The sequence below is a fragment of the Marmota monax genome, unplaced genomic scaffold (assembly GCF_021218885.2).
Source record: "Marmota monax isolate L192 unplaced genomic scaffold, Marmota_monax_Labrador192_F-V1.1 WCK01_AAM20220418_F8-fsc00145, whole genome shotgun sequence".
Lineage (NCBI taxonomy): Eukaryota > Metazoa > Chordata > Mammalia > Rodentia > Sciuridae > Marmota > Marmota monax.
The window spans coordinates 4,142,381-4,153,596 of NW_026695201.1; positions in this window are offsets into that span (position 1 = coordinate 4,142,381).

Here is an 11,216-nt window from a genome sequence, read left to right on the forward strand (position 1 = left end):
TATGTCTTGTTGGTGAATGGTTCCTTTTAACAGTATATAATGTCCTTCCTTATCCCTTTTGATTAACTTAGTCTTGAAGTCGATTTTATTCGATATGAGGATGGCCACCCCTGCTTGCTTATGAGGACCGTGTGTGTGGTATATTTTTTCCCAACCTTTCACCTTCAGCCTGTGTATGTCTTTTCCAATCAGATGTGTCTCCTGGAGGCAGCATATTGTTGGATTTGTTTTTTTAGTCCATGTTACCAGCCTATGTCGCTTTATTGGAGAGTTTAAGCCATTAATGTTTAGAGTTACTATTGATATATGGTTTGTACTTCCAGCCATGTTTATTTATCTTCTTCTTTTTTTTTTTAATTTAGTTTGTTTCTCCATGGTTAGCTTTCCCCCGCCCTCTGTCTTTATAGAGGCACTTCCCACTGATGGTTTTGGTTATTGTTTTTCATTTCTTCCTCGTGTAGTGTTTTGCTCAAGATGCTTTGCAATGCTGGTTTTCTGGCTGCAAATTCTTTTAGCTTTTGTTTATCATGAAAGATTTTTATTTCGTTATCGTACCTGAAGCTTAATTTTGCTGGATACAGAATTCTTGGTTGGCATCCATTGTCTTTCAGTGTTTGAAATACGTTGTTCCAGGATCTTCTTGCTTTCAGCGTCTGTGATGAAAAATCCGTTGTTAACCTTATTGGTTTACCCCTGAATGTAATCTGCCTCCTTTCTCTTGTAGCTTTTAGTATTTTCTCTTTGTTCTGTATATTGGATATCTTCATAACAATGTGTCTTGGCATTGGTCTACTGTGATTTTGTGTGCTCGGTGTCCTGTATGCATCTACAATTTGTATATCCGTTTCCTTTTTTATTTCTGGAAAGTTTTCTGTAATTATTTCTTTCAGCAGGCTACTCATTCCCTTGGTTTGAATCTCTGTACCTTCTTCTATCCCGATGACTCGTAGGTTTGGTTTCTTTATGTTATCCCATATCTCTTGGATGTTTTTCTCGTGGTTTTTAACCAGCCTTTCTGAGTTGGCTAGGCTCTTTTCAAGATGATATATTTTGTCTTCATTATCTGATGTTCTGGCTTCTACTTGCTCCACTCTGTTAGTGATACTCTCAATTGAGTTTTTAATTTGGTTTATCGTTTCCTTCATTTCTAGAATTATTGTTTGGTTTTTTTTTATAATCTCAATCTCCTGATAAAGATGCTTAACTTCTTCTTTTATCTGTCTATGTAATTCATTTTCAAAGTGTTCTTTCACTGTTTGGATTTGCTGTCTCGTATCTTCTTTAAGGTTCCATTCCATCTGTCTAAGGTATTCCTTGAGTTCTTTATACGACCATTTTTCTGCTGACTCTAGGTCCTCCTGAATATTTAGGCTGTCCTTCATTGTTTGTACTCCTTTTCTTCCTTGCTTTTTTATGCTGCTCATGTTACTTCTTGTTCTGTTTGACTGCTGAGTTTCTGTTTACTCTTATAGATTTATTTGATGCTTGAGAGGAAAGATATTAGAAGGGAAGGGAAGAAGTCACTAAAGAGAATGAGAGTAGGCAGGTAGAATTCAAGGAAGGGGGAATAAGAAGATTGAAAAGAAATGAAAAGACAAAAGAAACAAGAATAACAAAGATTAGATAATAAAGAAAGAAAGAAAAGACGAAAAAAAAATTTTAAACAAAAATAATAGTGATAATAAAAAATGAAAATTAAAATTTAAAAAAAATAATAATAATAAAATAAAAAAAAATTTAAAAAATAGAAACATTGAAAAAAATTAAAGAACAACAACAAATAAAAATTGAAAATGAAAGAAAAAGAAGAAAAGAAAAAAAAATGATAATAATAATAATAATAATAAATGCAGTCCTAGAGTTCTATTAACTTCTCTTCCAGTAGGTGGAGCTGTGCCCCCTGGGCCAAGCTTCTCCTCTCAGTAGGTGGGAACCATTCACTGTGCAGCAGCTCTTTCTCCTAGACTGGGCGGGTCTCCAATCCTGAGTGTCTAGGGCCTTGTCTTGTGTTTCCTCAAGCCAGGCCATGCTCACCTGTGGCGCTCACCACAATACTGGCTACACGCCAGGTCTGCTGCTCCTGGGAGCCCTGTTTTCATGAACACCTGGGCTCACTCTCCCTGTTTGCCTCCCTCAGACCCTAAGTTTGTAGAGCTTGGGGCTGAAATCCCCCAGCGAATTTGCTTGCCCTCCTGTAGCCACGCCCCCGGTAGCTGGTGCAGGAGACCTCAGTTGTCAGCACTGGTGGGAGCGGTAGCCGGGAGTTCCGCGCCACGAGTCCCGCGCCACTCCTGATTCCCTCGGTCTGGTTATTGCGTTCACAGGAGAGCTGGGAGTGGCCCTTAAGGTTTCCCCGCTGTGTGGAGAGAGATGGCTAGGGGATTACACACCTGTCGCGCTGGTTTCAATGCAGTTATCTCCTCCGCCCGTGACGCCATTTCTCTGCCATGGTGATATCCCATGCAAATGGTGACCGTTTGTTCCCTTTGCCGGATGACCAATGCAACGGGTGGGTCCTGACTGTCTCTCCCAATCCCCGTTTCAGTCCTGTGGCCACTGCCTATGAAGGCTCGGTTGGCTTTTACCTCTGTAAGTTCCTAAGGGCTGGCCAATTATTTCAGCGGGATCGTTAGTGCTGAGTCACACGAAGCAGGCGAACCGGAGCTTAATTGCCTCCGATTCGGGCTCTGTGTGTGTGTTCTGAGGGGCCCAGCCTGTACACCCCAGATCCACGTCAGCTCAGCATTGCCTAGTGATCCTGAGCCAACAGCATTTAGACAGTTTACGGCTCCCTATGCCCGCGCAGTTGAAGATGTCAGAGACTTGATCTCTCTGCGCCTGCCACCATGTTACATCTCCTCAGTGATATTCATGTTGCCCTTACAGCTTCCTGGCATAAGCAAGTTCTTGGGATTATACAAACTGCTGCTTCTGTTTCCAGTCCAGATTTCTAGAAATGAAACCCTGCCGCTGTCGCCTCCGTCTCTGGGCCGCGCTGACGAGCGTCGCGCTTGTCTGCGACCGTAGCAGAGCCGCCCTGGCCTCCGCAGCTCTTCAGCCCGGTGCCAGGCCCCAGGGGCCCAAGCGGCTGCCGCCGCGGCTCTCCGTCCCCCTCCTCCGGAGCACGGGTCCCCTGGCAGGGGGGTGCAGAACGACCCCAGAGCAGGCTCTGCCCGAAGGTGCAGCGGCGAACAGGCCACAGAGACGCTCGAGGCTGCAGTCCAGCCTTCGGAGGACAGGGCTCGGCATGCAGCCCAGCTCCAACCTCTAGGTGCGGCTGCCGGACAGTGTATACAGAGCCATCAAGACAGCAAGCAGAAAGCAAATGGCGGCTCCTGCGGAGTGGATTTTCGGCACAGAAACCACAGCCCCGCCAACAATCCCAATCCACAAACTCTCCCTGTATAAAAAATATTCAAAAAAAAAGAAGAAAAAAAAAAAAAGGCGGGGCGCACTGAGCTTTCTTTGCCTCGGGTACTTACAATCCACTGCTGATTACACATTCAGCTTCTCCGCCCGGAGCGAAGCGGAAAGAGGAAGCAGATGGGAGCAAAGCGCCCGCGGCTCTCCTTATTTCTCATTTTTAATTTGACTTAGTTTTTCCTTTGATTCCTTTAGTGTACTTCCTCCCTTTGCTGATTTTCACTATTTTTTTTTCACTTCATACTCATGGAATATTTTGTTGAGAATGTTTCATAATGCAGGCTTTCTAGTTGTGAATTCTTTTAATTTTTGTTTACTATGGAAGGCTTTTATTTTGTCATCAAATCTAAAGCTTAATTTTGCTGGATGTGAAATTCTTGGTTGGCATCATTTTCTTTCAGAGCTTGAAATATATTATTCCAGGATCTCCTAACCTTGAGGGTCTGGGTTGAGAAATCTGCTGAGATCTGTATTGGTTTCCCCCATACATATTTTTTTTTTCTTCTCAGGCCTTAAAGATTTTATCTTTATTCTGTATTTTTGTCATTCTCATTATAATATGTGTTTGTGTGGGTCTGCTATAATTTTGTGCATTTGGGGTCCTGTAAGCCTCTTGCATTTGATTTTCCATTTCATTCTTCAGGTTTGGGGAATTTTCAGATATTATGTCATTAAAAAGATTGTGCATTACTTTAGTTTGTATCTTTGCTCCTTCATCTATCCTGATAATTCTTTTTTAATTTTTTTTAGTTGTAGATGGACACAATATCTTTGTTTCTTACTTATTTATTTTTTTATGTGGTGCTGAGGATCGAACCCAGTGCCTCAAGCATGCAAGGCAAGTGCTCAACCACTAAGCTACAATCCCAGCCCCTCCTGATAACTCTCAGTTTTGGTCTTTTCATGTTATCCCATAATTCTTGAAAGTTCTTTTTATGGATTCTTACCATCTTCTCTGCATGGTAAATTTTATTTTCAATATTATACATTTTGTCTTCATTGTCTAAGGTTCTGTCTTCCAAGAGATCTAGTCTGTTGGTGATGCTTCCCATTGAATTTATAATTTGATTTATTGATTCTTTGTGTGTGTGTGTGTTATCTCTAATTCTTTATTGAAGTGATCTTTCACTTTCTGTATTTTCTCTTTGAGTCCACTCTTTATGCCACTCTTTACTTTACAGATGAGTTTATGTACAATCTAAACTCCTTCTCAGACATTTCTTCCACTGTTGTCGTCAGTGGATTTTGTTATTGGAGCATCTTGTTTTGTGTGATGTACTTTTTTCCCTTATTTTTTCATGTTGTTTGTGTGTTTTCCCATCTAGCCATGTGGACCTGAGGCAGTACAGATTCTACCCTGTAGGCTTATATTGTCCCTGAAGGTTTCCAGTACCTCGCCTTTAAGGGTGAGACCAATATCAACAACACTCAGTGTAAATAATATATAGCCTCATACCTAATAGCTCCCACTAAGGCGTCTACCACTTTCTTGCAATAAACCAAAACGATGACTTCGATAGCTGTCTACAGTATAAACAGAAAATTTGTTAAAATGGTTTATAATTTCAAATGGTGGATGAGAGAACGGAAGTAGCATAGTACACAATATTCATGAGGGAGTAAGAGAGACGCTAGAGGCAAAAATTTACATCTTAGTTGAATAGACTGACTGGGTGGAAGAGGAACTAACAGAGATTGGCTGTTGGTGGGAGAAAAGATAGAGAGAGAACCCAGGAAAAAAGAAAAGTGAGAGGAAGAATATAAACAAAGAAAAATTTAAAATGGAACAATACAACAAAACTGCAAAATACCATTCATATATCACCATCTTCCACACATTGATGCATAAAAAACAACCTGCTCCAAATATGGTACAGATGTTAGAGAATAAAAAATAAAATAAATCTTGATGGAAAATTAAACTGTCTCTGTCCTGGCTCAAAACTTTCTCAGGCCTGTCTCTGATGTCTCAGGGGATTTCAAGGCCCAGATCAGCCCTTGCAGACTCAGTCACTATCCCATGGATCTGGATTTCAGGTACCCAAGGCTCAGCCACGCTGCAGTCCCAAGATCTCAACAGTTGCTCCAACTTGCAGAGAGACCACCAGGGATATGCTCACATAAAGGAGCGACCCTGAGAAGCAGCAGCAAGATGGGGACCACCAGCACTACCAGCAGGAAGACCCCAAGCACAGCAAAACCCACAGGCACTCCCATACTGGACCGCCACATCCCGGCCAGAGTCCCCAGACAGAGGCAGCTACAGCAGCAAACCTGCTGGCATCCTGGCCCCGCAGGCCCTGGCCAACCTCCCAAGATGGATGCTGCCACATGCAACCAAACCTGGAGTCTTCCTGGCAGTAGACCTCTGGGGAGTGGTGTTAGTGATAGTGGTGGGGGTTGGTGGCAGCAGATGGTGCATCAGTGGCAGTTGTAGTGGGACAGTAGCAGCAGAGGCTGCAGCTGCAGAGACAGCATCACCCAGGAAACCTCGGGGTGTTGACAGTAGTGGTGTAGGGAGCAGCCTTGCCCAGAAAAAAGGCCTCCAGCTTGGCAGGGGCATCCGCCCCCATGCAATTTCATTTATAGGATTATCCTTGTCCATACCTGTCTTGGTGCCAAGACATCCATATTCTCCTGCTTCTATATTTTGGTACCTCTTATTCTTTAGACTTTGTTATGGTTTGGATGTGAGGTGTCCCCCCACAGCTCCTGTGTTGATGCAGGAATTTTCAGAAGTGAAATGATTATATTGCAAGAATTGGAACATAACCAGTCAGTCCATCCTAGTTGAATAGATTGACTGGGTGGTAGCTGTAGGCAGGTGGAGCATGGCAGTAAGAAGGAGGTCAATGGTTGCACACCCTGGAAGCATTGGTTTTACCTGTGGTTACTCTCTTCCCCACTTCCCTGCTGTAATGAGTTAAGCAGCTCTCCTCTGCTATGATATTCTGCCTTACCTCCAGCATAGATTGATGAGACTGGCCAACCATGAACTGAACCTCTAAAACTATGTTTATACAGCCTTCAGTTGTGGAATGGGAAACATCTACCACCATCCCACCTCCCAATTCTCAGGCCTTTGGATTTGGACTGGGACTTAAACCATCAACTTCCCTGGTTTTCCTTCCTTCAGACTCAGACTATGTAACACCACTAACTTTTCCCATTTTCCAACTTGCAGAAGACAAATCACAGGACCTCACCCTTCATAATTGCATCAATCAATTCCTATAATCTTTCTATCTCAGATGATATGGCAAATAAAGATATATATATATATATATATATATATATATATTCTCCTGTTTCTCTATACATTATATTACTGAGAGTGGTTCTAGAGAAGCAGAGCTTTGTTTGGTTTGGTTTTGGGATGGGTTTTCACTATGTCTCCCAGGCTGGCCTTGAACCCAATTCTCCCACCTCAGCCTCCTGAGTTGCTAGGATTACAGATGTACACCATGGTACCCGCAGAACTTTAAGGAAGAGTTTTCTGAGTTGTTTTGGGGAATCCTGAAATTGGTTCACTAATCTGATTAGATTTAAAATGATAATGAATCTATTTCCAAAGAGCCAAGTGACTCTGTATATGACACTTTTAAGCACTTTAGGAAAACTAAGTAATATAATGATGTTGATTGGCTTGCCCTAATATTACTGGACAAAGTGGTGAAAGAAAAGAGTTCAGGGATTCAAATTCCCAGCTCGAGGATTCCATAAATGAGGTAAGAACCTATGTGCATACTCTGAAGTAGAGATTATTTCCTGTAGCCACAGGGATGAAATTACCGGAAAATAAACACTGAACTCATCTTCTGTTGGCTGAACTACAATGCAAGTAGGACTCTCTTATGGTTTGGATGGGATTTGTCACCAAAAAGCTTATGGGTGAGATAATGTGAGAAAGTTCAGAGTAAAATGATTGGGTTGTCAGAGCCTTAACCCAATAAGTGAATTAATCCCCTGATGGGGCTAACTGAATGGTGACTAGAGAAGATGGGGCATTAGGGGCATGGCTTTGGGCTATATATTTGTATCTGGTGAGTGGAGTCACTCCCTCTTTGCTTCCTGATCATCATGTGAGCTGGTTCCCTTTGTCACACTCTTCCACCATGATGTTCTGCCTCACTTTGAGCCCCAAGGATCGAAGCCTACTGTCTATGGATTGAGACCTCTGAAACTATGAGTCCCTAAATAAGTTTTTCCTCCCCTGAAATTGTTCTGGTCAGAACTTTTAGTTATAGTAACAAAATAGCTGACTAAAGTAAATTCCCAGTCTTGAAAGTTGTCTACTTTAACAATGAAAGCAGGTACTGGAGCAAATGGGATCCTAGATGTATGCTAGTCAGCTTTCTGTTTCTGTGACAAAATACCTGAGAAAAACAACTTAAAGGAAGATGTAACTCAATGCTAATAATAATAATAATAATAATAATAATAATCTTTTTCCCTCTACCTGGAGATCTTCAGGGAAAGAAAGTTAACAGTGAAAATGGGTCAAAATGCCCCTACCTACTAATTTCATGGACTTTGTGTGGGAAATTAGATGACTTTTACCAATGCCATTGTCCTGTTGAAAGAAAGAAAGACTAACTTTGGGTTATGGTTGTAGAGCTTTCAGCCCATGATTGGCAGGCTCCATTTTTTCTGGGCCTGTGGTGAAGCACAACATTGTGGCAGAACCGTAAGGCCAAGGAAAGCTGCCCAATTATGACAGCAAGGAAGGGGCCAGAGACAGGACAAACCCTTCCAGGGCAAGCCCCCATGACCTACTTCCTCCAACTAGATTCTATCTCGTTTCTGCCTCCTCCCAATAATGCCATCAAATCATCAATATGTCAATGGGCCAAACCTTCGGAGAGTTTAAAGCCTTCATGATCCAATCACTTCCCCAAATCCCCAACTCTGAACATTGTTATACTGGGACCAAGGTTTCATTCAACACATGATCTTTGGGGGCTCATGACCTAAACCACAGCAAAGTTTGAGAAGACTCAGATGAGCTGGGGATACCCAGGCTATAGATTCTGATTAGTCTTAACCAGAAAGAAGGCTTCCCATAGGCAGTGAATGCAGCTTGTGATTCCCTGCAAAATTAGCTTCCCAACCCCAGTGGAAGTGGACTCCCCAGCCCAATGGCAGCAGCATCCCCACCCACAGTGGTAGCAGCTTCATCAATCACAAATGGTGCTGGGAAAACTGAAAATGCATATGCAGCAAAATGAAACTAAACCCCTATCTTTCAGCATGCACAAAACTCAACTCAAAGTGGATCAAGGACCTAGGAATCAGACCAGAGACCCTGCACCTTATAGAGGAAAAAGTAGGCCCAAATCTTCATCACATCATATTAGGCCCCAACTTCCTTAACAAGACTCCTAAAGCACAAGAATTAAAATCAAGAATCAATAAGTGGGATGGATTCAAACTAAAAAGCTTCTTCTCAGCAAAAGAAATAATCAATGAGATGAAGAGAAAGCCTACATTTTGGGAGCAAATTTTTGCCACACACATATCAGATAGAGCACTAATCTCCAGGATATATAAAGAACTCAAAAAACTTCACACCAAAAAATCCACATAACCTAATCAATAAATGGGCTAAGGAGCTGAACAGACACTTCTCAGAAGAACATATACAATTGATCAACAGATACACTGAAAAATGTTCAACATATCTAGTAATTAGAAAAATGAAAATCAAACCTAAGATTTCATCTCATGCCAGTCAGAATGGCAATTATAGAGAATACAAACAAAAATAACTGTTGGCAAGGATGTGGGGGAAAAGGCACACTCATATATTGCTGGTAGGATTGCAAATTGGTGCAACCACTCTGGAAAGCAGTATGGAGATTTCTTAGAAAACTATGAATAAAACCACCATTTGACCCAGCTGTCCCTTTTCTCAGTCTATACCCTTGTGGGGAGCCACTCTGAATGACCCACACCTTCCATCCTGAAGCAAGAGGCTCTGACCAATCACTACATTTTGTGGTGGCTTGGCGTTGTCCCAGCCCAGGAAGTAGAAGGCGTGTCTTCAGGAGCTACACTCACCTATTCCTTTGTAATACTACCCCTTTGCCCTGTTTGGGATAGAATGTTCCATGGAAATGCTCTTTGTGTGTCTCCTTCTCTTGCTCTGCCTTTGGGTGTGGCCTTCCTAGATGTCAGTCAACCTGCTGACAGTGGACATCATGAAGCTAGACTCAGCCCCCTGAAATCTGACCCCTTGCCTCATTTGAAGGCTTATCCTTAATAAAAGAGTTCAGCACATGCTCGCTCTCTCTCTATCTCTCTACTTTTCATAGATCCCTAAGGTCAGAGGAGCCATCACAGGACCCAAAGAAAAAGGTATCTCTGTCTCTTGTGTGATTATTTCATGCAACCCAGTTCACCTGGAGTGACCCTGAGTGTTAGTTGTGAGGAACCTGACATACCCTAAAGACTTAAAAACAGCATACTACAGTAACGCAACCACATCAATGTTTACAGTGGCACAATTCACAATTACTAAACTGGGAACCAACCTAGATGCCCTTTGATAGATGAATGAATAAAGAAATTATGTTATATTTACACAATGGCATATTACTCAGCATTAAAAGGGAATAAAACTATGGTATTTGCAAGTAAATGGATGGAGTTGGAGAATATCATGCTAAATTAAATAAGCCAATCTCAAGAAACCAGGGGTTGAATGTTTTCTCTGATAAATGGATGCTAATCCATATGGGGGGCATGGAATAAGTGGAGAAACTTGAGATGGGGCAGAGGGAAGGGGGGAAGGCAAAGGGGCCGAAAAGATGATGGGATGAGACGATCATATTTACCCTAGGTGTATATATGTATGATGTGCGAACGATGTGACTTCATGCACAACCATAAAAGTGAAAAATTCTGCTCAATTTGTATAAAAAAATAAATAAACAAAAAGTTAAAAAAAAAAAAAGTATGACACTGTGGGAGGCCACCCTGCCCAGGGCTGAGCATCCTCTCTCAGCCTTGAGTAAGGCGGGTGTTTGGTCCAGCATCACACGCCATGCACTGTGCAAAGAAAGTGGCCTCCACCTTCACTCGGCAAAGAAGTTTGCTCTCGCCCTGGACTTGGGCATTACCAATGGGATTCGATAACTCCCCTTTGAAACCCTATCCTCTGCCTTATTTAGTGAAGAACATTCCATTGAGGCTTCTTTGTGTGTTCCCCCCATAAAATAAAGACATTCTAGGTGCACACTCTCTTGCCTTCCAGCGTGGAAGAGGACCCTTGAGGTTACAGAGCAGTCCCACCCTCAACCTGAGAAACTCATGTCTGCGTGTTGCATGATTTCTTTGCTGTTTTCTTATCTTAATGTTGCAGCCAGCTCTTTTGAACCCAGCTCATCTTGTAAGAGTGGGCAGCTGGTGAGACATTACATTACCAAAAAAAAATTGCTTTGAGTTTTTTCATTTATACAGCAGAAATACAAGGAACATGTGTATGAATGGATACCCAGACTATGGTAATGGTATAAGGTACATAAAATCAGGCCAAATTTCTTGATATAGGCTCACTATGATGATACTACACTTAATATGGCAACCCAGGGATTTAAAAGGTCTCTATTGGTTGGTTGGTCAGATGAAATATGGACCAAAAGATCAACCACCACAAGCAAATTGGAAAAGCCTAACCTCCTTTAGCTTAATGTAGATAAAAATGTCTCAGACTTGGGACTACTGGATTGTTAGAGTGGATTTGTGATTTAAGACCTACTTGCTCACACTGGGAGAATCCAAAAAGACATAAC